Source organism: Homarus americanus, unplaced genomic scaffold (genome assembly GCF_018991925.1).
Source record: "Homarus americanus isolate GMGI-L3 unplaced genomic scaffold, GMGI_Hamer_2.0 scaffold34921, whole genome shotgun sequence".
In the NCBI taxonomy this organism is placed as follows: Eukaryota; Metazoa; Arthropoda; class Malacostraca; order Decapoda; family Nephropidae; genus Homarus; species Homarus americanus.
This window is the reverse complement of record NW_024741901.1, coordinates 622,400-635,420: the sequence shown is the minus strand read 5'-3', so window position 1 is coordinate 635,420 and position 13,021 is coordinate 622,400. Positions and strand designations below refer to the sequence as shown.

Below are 13,021 nucleotides of genomic sequence, written 5' to 3'. Positions count from 1 at the left end.
ACCTAGGATGGTAGTAGGAGCCGGTGTCGAGGATGGTGCAGAAGCTTCTCACCAAATTTGCAGATGAGGTCGTGTTGATGGTCAGAGAGAGCCTAGAGGGTCAGTGTGTTGATCGCTTCTTTATATGTAGAGTAGGAAGGGGAGGAAATAATCCTGCATGCTCTCTTATTGCACTTTCTTTAGGAGTTTACGTTGCGTGTCATTTAGGGAGTAAGACTAGGCATGGGAGGCATAGGTGAGTTTGGGAAGCATGAATGTTGAGTAACCACTGAGGAGCTCGAGCGCAGCAACTCCGTGGGACTTGAGTCGGTGGAGACGGAAACTGGAGAATTTGACAACTTCAGTACCGTGTGTTTGCCAATTTAGTAAGTTATCTATATTGACGCCGATGAGCTTATTGGAGTCTACAACCTGGAGTGTGTTGGGGCCTAGAGTAATGGAAGGAGCTAGGACAGCGTCGGAGGAGAGGTTGATGTGCATAACCATGGTCTGGGTATGGTTGATGGTAACGTGGTTGTTGGTGGCTCAATTTTGGAGACTTTTCAATAGATCCTGGAGGGCGGTCTAGTCTGGAGCCGAGTTGTTGACACTGATCCCAATGGTGAAGTCGTCGACAGGTTTCCAGCGAACAGAGGTTTCTCTTAGGGCATCATTGTTAAGCATGAGGAAGCAGGGCGGTCCCATCTTGGTGCCTTGGGGGACGTTACAAGTGAGTGACTGAAAAGTGGAGACAGCCCCTCGCAAGCGAACGGCTTGGCGTCGGTCACTGAGGAAGTCTGTAAGCCATGGTACAAGACTTCTTCGAACCCGAGATCGATAGTTTTTTATGAAATAAATTGTGGTCTACTAGGTCAAATGTTTTGGTGAAGTCAATGAAGACGACAGCCACAGACGTTTTTCGTTTTTCCAGATGGCGGCATATGTAGTCGAGAAAGCTGACAAGACAGTGAATGGCGGAGGAAGTTTTCATATTGCCACCTGCTGAGGATCCATGGTGCCTGCAATATCAGCATAAGCCTAGTCAAACACGAAACTTTCACAGATTAAGATAGGTACTGGGGTAATTGCAATGGATCGTAGTTCATTTTAGGATTGTGGGCTGGTTTACTTGGGCACTGGTGACACACATGAGGTCTTCCAGTCAGCTGGGCATCTTGCCTGGCTGAGCGAAGCATTGATGATAGAGCAGAGGGGTTTAGCTAGTTTAGGGAAGAACTCTTTGTAGGGTTTCATTGGTAAGTCAATGGGGGTGGTGGAACACTTTAACTTCAGTTTGTCCAGGCGTTATGCTACTTCAAATTCTTCTACTAAGTCAGTTGGAAAGGGAGCTCGTAGGTAAGGAGGGAGACTGGTTGTGTGTGTGTGTGTGTCCTGGCCTCGACAACTAGAGAAAATGCCATAAAGAAACACCATAGCCTCACCAATAGTAGTAGTAGGAAGCTACCAAACAGGGAGGTACTACCTCCTACAAAAATATTGAAAGCTTAATGTGTTTTAATTGCAGACCCTGCTGCCATATGACATCACAAAAATTGTGACCAAGTACCAGGTTGCTGATCTGACTTTCTGCCTCATTTACACACAATTGCAGGGTCTCAATTGTTTCTCCTACCTTGACAACACAACATACATATATCGTTTCTCACTTTTCATTTTTGTATTTCTTCATTTTTGTATTTCTTTATGCTTCTTTATTATCATTAATGTTGTTATTATTAATATTGTTGTCATATTTATTTATTTTTCTCGAATTTTTAATTTTTTATTAAAATTTTTATTTACTATGAATTATTATTATTTTATTTTTAATTTTGTATTTTTATTATAAATTTTATTTACTATGTATTATTATTATTATTATTATTATTATTATTATTATTATTATTATTATTATTATTATTATTATTATTATTATTATTATTATTATTATTATTATTATTATCACATTTTCGCCCCCCAGGCCCCGATGTGGGCCAGTGATCTGTGACCGGGTGGGATAATCCCCGAAAACCCCCCACTATAAACCAGTATAATGGCGGCATTATAACCCAGTACCACTATAAATCAATACCACATCCAAACAATACAACGCAGAAGCATCATTAAACACTTATAGTAGAATCCAACCTCACATCTTAATAGTCTAACGCCAACTGTCATAGACTGTAAGATTCGTGTACTTATAAAGCCATAAAAAAAACACTCAACATGGGATCAATACTGAATACATATAAATTGATTCAATATACAAGTGCACCAATGTCATAGATTACAGGATTTATACGTCCCTATAAGTTACGAAAACAAACATTCCTCACGCCTCGTCATAGCAGGTGAGTAGCAGGCCTAGCTGGAACCCACACTGAGGGCCAGAGGCTTCTTCACTCTCGACAGGGAAGATAAGAGCGTATGAACACAGTCACTCGAGGCACCAGTAAGTGGCAAAGAATGGCTGGGGTTGGGCGCGTGCCACAGCATGGCGTGGTACCCTGGAGGCCCTCTGTGTTTACCCAGGTGATGAGTTCCGCCTTTCGTATTGACTCTGCTAATCATTCAATATACTCATTATCTGGGCTGATACTTGAGCACTCACCGTGCCTAAGTCAAAGTGGGTGTGTGTGTGTGTGTGTGTGTGTGTCGCCAGGTCAGATAAAAAATAACATGACTCTGCAGTCTTGTATTTCTTACTGATTAAGACTTAAAAACGGACACTCCAACCAGAAAAGAATGTCAGTGTTGGCAGAAAGAGGGCGAACGTTCGTCTGGCGTTACTTGTATAATCATTTCACTTCGGAATAAGAACTACCAGGCGCTGTTGATCGTTTGCGCTGGCACTGCTTATACTACAGGGTATACAGTATTTTATTAAAATGTTGAAATTCAACTATACACATAGAGCATAAGATTCCAAGAAAAATAATTTTACGAAACCCCCTTTGATTGGCATTAGCCCCTGATAAACCAATAAGAACCATTGAATTACATGACGTGACCGATTTGAAGCCTATTTGATTGGTCAGTATATGATTCACTTATATACCCGACTTTACGAACACACATACCTCGACAGTCTGTTAGGCAGGGTGCTCAGTGCATGTTTTACTTCCCTGAGTTAACCTTCAGTCAGTCGCGCCGTGTATATAATTCATTAAATAACTTCTATGGAAATGTCTTTTACTTTTTATAGCTTTAATTGTTAATGAGTGAAATTATGTACAATCACTAAAGTTTGTCGAGTTGTAAACTTGGACAGATAAAGTGTTACCCATCATTTACCGTGACAGAAAGAAAGTTACCACTACACAACACACACACACACACATTATGTCTAAATTAAATGTAAGTGTATATTTTCAGCCACCGGCTGCAACTCTATTAATAAACCGTTTATTATTATTATTATTATTATTATTATTATTATTATTATTATTATTAATATTCACACACACACACACACACACACAGTGAACAATGCTGAACAGTGTTTAAGCCAGTGAATTCAGCACTACACTAGACAGGACTAGCGAGACCCGTGACCCAGCAGTGAGGTCCACACCCGGAGATAAGCATCCCTGGGAACCGACCATCATCATCTGACCAGGCGGCGTTAATCAGTCCACCCTGGGAACAGCCGTGGGTCGGCTTTACACCTGACCATAAGATAACACAACACCACTTAACAGAGAGTGGGGTACTGTGACTCCACCCCACATCACTCGGTGTCTCCATGACCACGTGAGGGAGATTCATAAGAACATAAGAAAATAAGGAGTCTGCAATAGGCCGGTTGACCTGTGCATGGCAGCTCCTGTCGAGAGTTACTACCACTCTCTATCATCCATGAATCTATCTAGCCTCCTTTTGAAACTTTCCAGCGTTCCAGCACTTACTACAAAGTTGCTAAGCTTGTTCCACTACAAATGCAAGAAAAAAAGTCACAGAAAAAAGGCACAGAAAAACCTAACCTAACCGCCTGGGAAGATATTGGAAGCATAGTGTGTTGTCTAATGGTAGACCCTGCTGCTATATGGCATCACGAAAATTGTGACCAAGTCCCAGGTTGCTGATCTGACTTTTTGCCTCATTTATACACAATTGCAGGGTCTCAATTGTTTCTCTTACTATTGACAACACAAAATATACTGTATATATACTGTATTGTTTCTCACTTTTGATTTTTTTGCGGTTCTTTATTATTTATTATTATTACAATGTTTTTATTGTTATCATTACAATTTTATTATGTTATTTTTAATTGTGTATTTTTTATTAAAATTTTTATTTGCTATGAATATTTATTATTATTATTATTATTATTATTATTATTATTATTATTATTATTATTATTATTATTATTATTACATTTTCGCCCCCAGGCCCCGATTTGGGTTAGTGACCTGTGCCCGGGTGGGCTAATACCTGCTAAAACATACCTAACCAAACATACCTGTACGTGAAATGCCATCATATATAAATTGTTATCAATGTGTACAAGTCATGTATTGTCAGTTAATAAGCGACTTAAAATATTTTTTGTTTTATTACTTCAACTGTTAATGATAGTGAAATAAAATGCGTCTTTTTTGTGATTTTTTTTCCTAACCAAAATTGTGATTTTTTTCTGAAACTTTTTTCGTTCATCGGTTACTACACCGCGTGAACACCACATCACCCTGTGTCTACATGATCACGTGAGGTCCTTTTTGTCAACATGTACGAACGAGTTTCTTCTCCTTTTAGTAATGAAAGCTTTTGTGAAGCGACCCACTTACCCCATGTCTTTGTAAGTCATTTCTATCCAACGCATATTTTCAGCCTTCGGCTGTTGAACCTTTTCAATAAACCGATCATTATTATTATCATCATCATCATCATCATCATTATTATTAAACACACACACACTTACTTCTGGCCTGTGTGTGTACAGCAGCTAAAACAACTGCCCGTGGTCTCTTGACTATGGAGACAGCTGCCAGCCTGGTTTGTCGGGCACTCCCTTTCCTCCTCCCCATCTGGATTTATCAACATCCTCCCACCAACAGTACAGTGCAAAGATTGACCATCAACCCACACGTGATATACAAGAGTGACAATTTCATCTCGAAAGAAAGAAACAACTGTTAGACTCTAACTGATTGTCGCTTTAACAGTTAGAGCGACAATCAGTGCTTAGCGGTGAATGATGACCGGACCAGACACACCCTGTCCACCGTACACTCCCCACCACCACCACTGGATGAGAAGCAAATAAAGACTCCGAACTACACCAGGAGAGAAATGGAGACGCCCTACTATGAATTCCTAACTTCATCACATGGGGAACAAAAACCTTCTCCAACACCCTGTTTGAGCTGGAGGACCTACCCCGACCACATGGTGCATCTGCAGCTGTAGTGAGGTACTGGATTAACACCCAGGTATGACGCAACGGCCATCCAGACAGTTGGCGCCAACATCAGGTCACAAGAATGTTTACAAGTCCAGCTCAAACATTACCAGATCTATAGTTAATCTATATGTTGACTCTTTGTTTCTTATATTTTGTATTGAAAGCTTTTGTCAATCAAGTGACCCATTCCCCATTTCCACCATATGTAACCTATCACCTCTGTTCATTGTATATTTTCAGCCTTCGGGCTTCCATGTTATCTTAATAAACCGTTAATTATTATTATTATTATTATTACACACACACACACAGTCAAGCAAGATGCCCAGCTGACTGGAAGACCTCATATGTGTCACCAGTGCCCAAGTCAACCAGCCCACAATCCTTAAATGAGCTATGACCCACTGCAATCACCCCAGTATCCAACTTAATCTGTGAAAGTTTCGTGTTTGACTGGGCTTATGCTGATATTGCAGGCGCATAGATCCTCAGCAGTTTGGCAATTTGAAAACTTCCTCCGCCATTCACTGTCTTGTCAGCTTTCTCGACTACATAATAATTATGTAGTGTCCTGCCTAGAAGGAGAGTTGGCAATGAATGGTTGTCAAGGGCAGTTGGTATCAACGGCCGTCTTGATAGATATTGCAAGTCCCATTCATTGACAACTGGGACAACTTTAATGCAGAAGGGAACTTTATGCTAGGGATGGGGTGCATCTGTCTAGGGATGGGGTGGCAACATTAGCTGGCTCTCTCGAGAGGGTAGTTCAAAAGATGTCGAAGTCTTTAAACTGCTAGAAGAGCATATGAGCACGGGGGTGGAGGAGACTGCAGTGGGAGCGGGAAAACAAAGTGAAAGGTTACAGGGAAATATTGCTAGGAATGATGACAAAACTAAATTAGGCAGGGAGTTAAAACCTAAACCCGACAAAGATAGGACTCCGAACACGACTAACTTAAATGTCTACTACGCAAACAGTAGAAGTATGAGAAACAAAATGGATGATATCAGGGCGTTGGTATGTACTGAAAAAATTGATATAATAGCATTCACCGAAACATGTATAATCCTAGACTCACGTGAGTTATCTGTCGAATACCAAATTGCAGGTTACAAATTATTCCATACCGATAGCCAGATTAGGAAAGGCGGCGGAGTAGCAATCTATGTCAGGGATAATCTGAAATGTAATATAAATAAGGAAATAAAAACTGAGCGGAATACAGAAATAATTTGGATAGAATTAATCGATGGTAGGGAAAAATTAATCACAGGAATAATATATAGACCTCCTAATCTTGATAGAATTAATGAGCGATTTATTTGGGATGAATTGCGCAGGGCTTCCATAGTCTGTATAGTAGGCGACTTTAATTTTAGCCAAATAGACTGGATTGACCTTACGGGTAACTCAGAATCATGGGATTTTCTTGAAACAATCCAGGATTGTTTCCTAAGCCAACATAGTTCTGTTAAACAGAGAAAACCTCATTAGTAATGTCGAGGTAGGGAACTAACTTACTAACAGCGATCACAAAGAAATAAGATTTAAATTAGAATTTCAGAGCAGCAGCAAGGAAAATTCCACTGAAGTCCCAGATTTCAGAAGGGCAAACTTTGATAGTTTTAAGAGGCAGCTGAGAGAAGGGGTATCACGCTTGGGGATGAATTACATGACCTCACACAATGTACCCACAGAGGGCGACCTCACCTTACCTGGAGACCTGACGGTTGAGGATGACCTGATCACGAGATCTGAGGTTAACGAGTTCCACAACAATTTAAATAATGAGTTACTTAATGCACAAAGGCAGAACATACCATACAGAAAACTCAGATCAAACAACAATGACCCTAAGTGGATAAATAATTATTTAAAGAATATTATTGGACAAAGGAAAGCTATAGGTTGGATAACAAATGCTGGTGAAGTTTACCTCCGAGATTGTTACTATAAAGTATTGGCCGGTAGGGTTAAGACCGAGATAAGAAAAGCTAAGAGAATTAATGAACCAAAGGTAGCAAGGGAGGCGAAGTCAAACCCCAAGGGATTCTATCAAATGTATCAAACTAAAACACGAGAAAAATTGGACCAATACAGTCATATACCGGCGAGCTAAATGATAACGACGGAGAAATGAGCAATAATCTGAATCATATTTTTCAACAGTTTTCACCACCGAAAATTTATTCATGATACCCGAGGTACCGACTCTATACAGAGACAGTGAAGAAAATAAATTAAGCGAGATAGTAGTGACTAGTAGCGATGATTGTAAGCAAATAGACAAACTAAAGCCTAATAAGTCACCAGGTCCCATTGAGATATTTGCCAGAGTATTAAAGGAATGTAAGGAAGAGCTTAGTATGCCCTTAGCAAAGTTGTTTAACATGTCCCTGAAAACGGGTGAAGTACAAGAATCCGGGAGGATAGCGAATGTAATACCGATTTTCATGAAGGGAGATAGATCACTATCCTCTAACTACCGTCCAACCAGTCTTATATCAATTGTCGGCAAATTACCGGAAGCAATCATTTCAAACTCTATTCGAAATCACCTGGAGTAGCACAAGTTAATCAATGATTCCCAACATGGCTTAACAAGCGGACGTTCATGTCTAACTAATCTATTAGCATTCTTTTCATCTGTTTTCGAATCAGTGGACGAGGGGCACAATTATGATGTGGTATATCTCGACTTTAGCAAAGCCTTCGACAGAGTCACCCACGAAAGACTAATAAGAAAAGTGGAGGCGCATGGCATTAAGGGAGAAATTCTACAATGGATTAGGGCGTAGTTACCGGACAGGAAACAGCGAGTGAGCATTAACGGCACTAAATCCGATTGGAGCAACGTCACTAGTGGAGTTCCCCAAGGCTCAGTACTTGGACCACTATTATTTATTATATACATAAACGACATAGATATCGGCGTAGACAGCAACATAAGTAAATTTGCTGATGACACTAAAATAGGACGTGTAATTAAATCTGACTACAGGAACATCTAAACAAACTTGTACTGGTGGTTATATAAGTGTGGGAGTGATGTTGAACCGGTGGTTATATAAGTGTGGTAGTGATGTTGTAGCGGTGGTTATATAAGTGTGGTAGTGATGTTGTAGCGGTGGTTATATAAGTGTGGTCGTGATGTGTACCGGTGGTTATATAAGTGTGGTAGTGATGTTGTACCGGTGGTTATATAAGAGTGGTAGTGATGTTGTAGTGGTGGTTACATAAGTGTGGTAGTGATGTTGTACCGGTGGTTATATAAGTGTGGTAGTGATGTTGTAGTGGTGGTAATATAAGAGTGGTAGTGATGTTGTAGTGGTGGTTATATAAGTGTGGTAGTGATGTTGTACCGGTGGTTATATAAGTGTGGTAGTGATGTTGTACCGGTGGTTATATAAGTGTGTAGTGATGTTGTACCGGTGGTTATATAAGTGTGGTGTATGTTGTAGGTTATATAAGTGTGGTAGTGATGTTGTACCGGTGGTTATATAAGTGTGGTAGTGATGTTGTACCGGTGGTTATATAAGTGTGGTAGTGATGTTGTAGTGGTGGTTATATAAGTGTGGTAGTGATGGTAGTGGTGGTTATATAAGTGTGGTAGTGATGTTGTACCGGTGGTTATATAAGTGTGTTGTATGGTTATATAAGTGTGGTAGTGATGTTGTACGGTGGTTATATAAGTGTGGTAGTGATGTTGTACCGTTGTGGTTATATATAGTGTGGTAGTGATGTTGTAGTGGTGGTTATATAAGTGTGGTAGTGATGTTGTACCGGTGGTTATATAAGTGTGGTAGTGATGTTATAGTGGTGGTTATATAAGTGTGGTGGTGATGTTGTAGTGGTGGTTATATAAGTGTGGTAGTGATGTTGTACCGGTGGTTATATAAGTGTGGTAGTGATGTTGTAGCGGTGGTTATATAAGTGTGGTAGTGATGTTGTAGTGGTGGTTATATAAGAGTGGTAGTGATGTTGTAGTGGTGGTTATATAAGTGTGGTAGTGATGTTGTAGTGGTGGTTATATAAGTGTGGTAGTGATGTTGTAGTGGTGGTTATATAAGTGTAGTAGTGATGTTGGCACCGAGGTAATAGTTATATATATAAAATTAGTAGTGATGTTGTACCGGTGGTTATATAAGTGTGGTAGTGATGTTGTACTGGTGGTTATATAAGTGTGGTAGTGATGTTGTACCGGTGGTTATATAAGTGTGGTAGTGATGTTGTAACGGTGGTTATATAAGTGTGGTAGTGATGTTGTAGCGGTGGTTATATAAGTGTGGTAGTGATGTTGTAGCGGTGGTTATATAAGTGTGGTAGTGATGTTGTACCGGTGGTTATATAAGTGTGGTAGTGATGTTATAACGGTGGTTATATACAGGTAAATATAGTAGTGATGTTGTACAGGTGGTTGCTTAATTGTCGTAGTGATGTTGTAACGGTGGTTATATAAGTGTGGTAGTAATGTTGTAGTGGTGGTTGTCTAGTTATGGTAGTGATGTTGTTGAGGTGGTTGTATAATTAGGGTAATGATGTCATAATGTTTTAATTATGGTAGTGATGTTGTAGTGGTGGTTATATAATTATGGTAGTGATGTTGTTGAGGTGGTTGTATAATTATAGCACTGATGTTGTAGTGGTGGTTGTATAATTGTAATAGTGATGTTGTACCGTTGGTTATATAAGTGTGGTAGTGATGTTGTACCGGTGGTTATATAAGTGTGGTAGTGATGTTGTAGTGGTGGTTGTCTAATTATGGTAGTGATGTTGTACCGGTGGTTATATAAGTTTGGTAGTGATGTTGTAGTGGTGGTTGTCTAATTATGGTAGTGATGTTGTACCGGTGGTTATATAAGTGTGGTAGTGATGTTGTAGCGGTGGTTATATAAGTGTGGTAGTGATGTTGTAGTGGTGGTTATATAAGTGTGGTAGTGATGTTGTAGTGGTGGTTGTCTATAGTGATGTTGTAGTGGTGGTTGTCTAATTATGGTAGTGATGTTGTACCGGTGGTTATATAAGTTTGGTAGTGATGTTGTAGTGGTGGTTGTCTAATTATGGTAGTGATGTTGTACCGGTGGTTATATAAGTGTGGTAGTGATGTTGTAGCGGTGGTTATATAAGTGTGGTAGTGATGTTGTAGTGGTGGTTATATAAGTGTGGTAGTGATGTTGTAGTGGTGGTTGTCTATTTATGGTAGTGATGTTGTACCGGTGGTTATATAAGTGTGGTAGTGATGTTGTAGCGGTGGTTATATAAGTGTGGTAGTGATGTTGTAGCGGTGGTTATATAAGTGTGGTAGTGATGTTGTAGTGGTGGTTATATAAGTGTGGTAGTGATGTATCGGTGGTTATATAAGTGTGGTAGTGATGTTGTACCGGTGGTTATATAAGTGTGGTAGTGATGTTATAACGGTGGTTATATACAGGTAAATGTAGTAGTGATGTTGTACCGGTGGTTATATAAGTGTGGTAGTGATGTTGTAACTGTGGTTATATAAGTGTGGTAGTGATGTTGTAGTGGTGGTTGTCTAGTTATGGTAGTGATGTTGTTGAGGTGGTTGTATAATTAGGGTAATGATGTCATAATGTTATAATTATGGTAGTGATGTTGTAGTGGTGGTTATATAATTATGGTAGTGATGTTGTTGAGGTGGTTGTATAATTATAGCACTGATGTTGTAGTGGTGGTTGTATAATTGTAATAGTGATGTTGTAGTAGTGCTTGTATAGTTATGGTAGGGATGTTGTATAAATGGAAGTCTGGGTTAACCAAAGCTGGTATTACAAAGGTACTCAAACTATTTAACCAGAAGCGAACCCCCTAACAATTGTTTAAAATTGGACAAATTTAGATTTTGGCGCGAGATAGGTAAACTTTGGTTTGAACATCGAGTAGTTTATGAGTGGAAGAAATTACCGAACTTTATCATTAACTCTAACACACTGGGTAGCTTTAAAGATTTATTGGACGGATATATGAGCGATAGAGGTTGGGTGTAAACGGGGCCGCCTAGTATGGGCCGATAGACCTGCTGTAGTTTCCTCCATTCTTAAACTAGGAATCAGCAGCACCAGAAGCTGCTAAAGGGAACAGCAGAGGCAGTAACAGCTAAAAATAGAACAACAGCAAAATTCCGAACAGCAAAAGCAAGAGAAAACACAGCGATAGCAAATACCGATGACAAATTCACAAACAGCAACAGTACAGCAGGAGCAACCAACAGGGAGAGAAGACCAAAGAGAAGTGGGTGGGGGGGGGGGGGGGGGCGGGGCAGGAACACCGAGGACCACACCACAGAGTCTCTACCATCCCGTGGACATGAAACATTCACAGTGGAGGGTGACAGCTTCCTAGTGACCACCCTCAACCCTCTCACCCCCTGTGTCTACCCCTCTCCCTCACCCCTATGTTGACCACCCCACTCCCTTACCTCCCTCTCCCTTCCTCTCACTTTTCTACTCGTCAGACTTCCTCTCCCATCACTTCACCCCTCCCATTCAATAGATTCCCTCTCCCTTTTACTACTCTACTGACTCCCTCTCCATCCCACTCATCCTCCCACTCGCCATACTCTCTTCTCACCTTTCGTCCCTCTCAACCTATACATACTCTCTCTCTCTCAACTCTACATACCCCCCCCCCACACACACACACTCTGACGGTGCTCCACAGTGCCAACTCACGACTAGAGTGCCTCCTACAAAAAAGGTAAGTGAGCACACACACACATCATCAACAGAGTGGTGGAGGCCTTTGGGAGCGACCCTAGGGGCTTGTCGTTATGACCATGTGTGTCTAACAGTTGACTCTGGAGGATCTTTTCTACCGGTTTTAGGGATGTGTCTGGGTTTATGGTGGAAATATATAAATATATCTCTTAGTGTGTGTGTGTGTGTGTGTGTGTGTGTGTGTGTGTGTGTGTGTGTGTGTGTGTGGTGTGTGTGTGTTTGTGTGTGTGTGTGTCCTCTATTACCCCTTCTTTCTACGTCATATGGTCCACAGTTATATCTACAGGACACCCCCAGGGCACACACCACCATCATCTCCTCCACAGGTCAACCATCCACCTCCTCTCCCTGACCCGACAGCGACACGTATACGCCCCCCCCGGCCACAGGACGAGAAGGTAAGAGAGGGGGGCCGCTCCAAAAACAACGCTGGGGTGCCTCCCAGTTGTAAAGATCCCCGCTTAAAGAAAAAACTTCTGCCCAGAGCCATCCTGGTGAGGCTCCTGTGTGCCGGCGAGGTGAGGCTCTCCACCTCCTCGCGGGTCTGTGGGATTACCTCCACCCTGATACACCCACTGGGAGATTCACCCTCCTCCATCAAGGTGGAGGAGGGTGGTGGTGGTGAGGATCAGGACCCCCAGCAATGACATCACCTATTCCCCTTCCCATCTTCCCATCCCTCTCCCCTTCCCCTCATCATTCCCACACCCCATCCCGCTCCCCTCATCCCTCTCCCTATCCTCCCCCCACCGCCACCCCCGCTCTGAAATGATTAACGACCTACACATTTATACGACAAGTTGGTCAATTTGGGACTCGGATAATCACAGTTGGTTAATTAAAAGACAATCAATTTCTCTATCCGTCACTTTTTAGGCAGGGAATATAAATAATGTA

General features: G+C 41.2%; 1 protein-coding gene across 1 annotated transcript in view; it reads right to left on the bottom strand.

The window, feature by feature from the left end:
• LOC121876390 (furin-like protease 2) overlaps positions 1–13,021 on the bottom strand; it is an 85,272-nt gene that overhangs the window by 56,511 nt on the left and 15,740 nt on the right. The window lies entirely within an intron of this gene.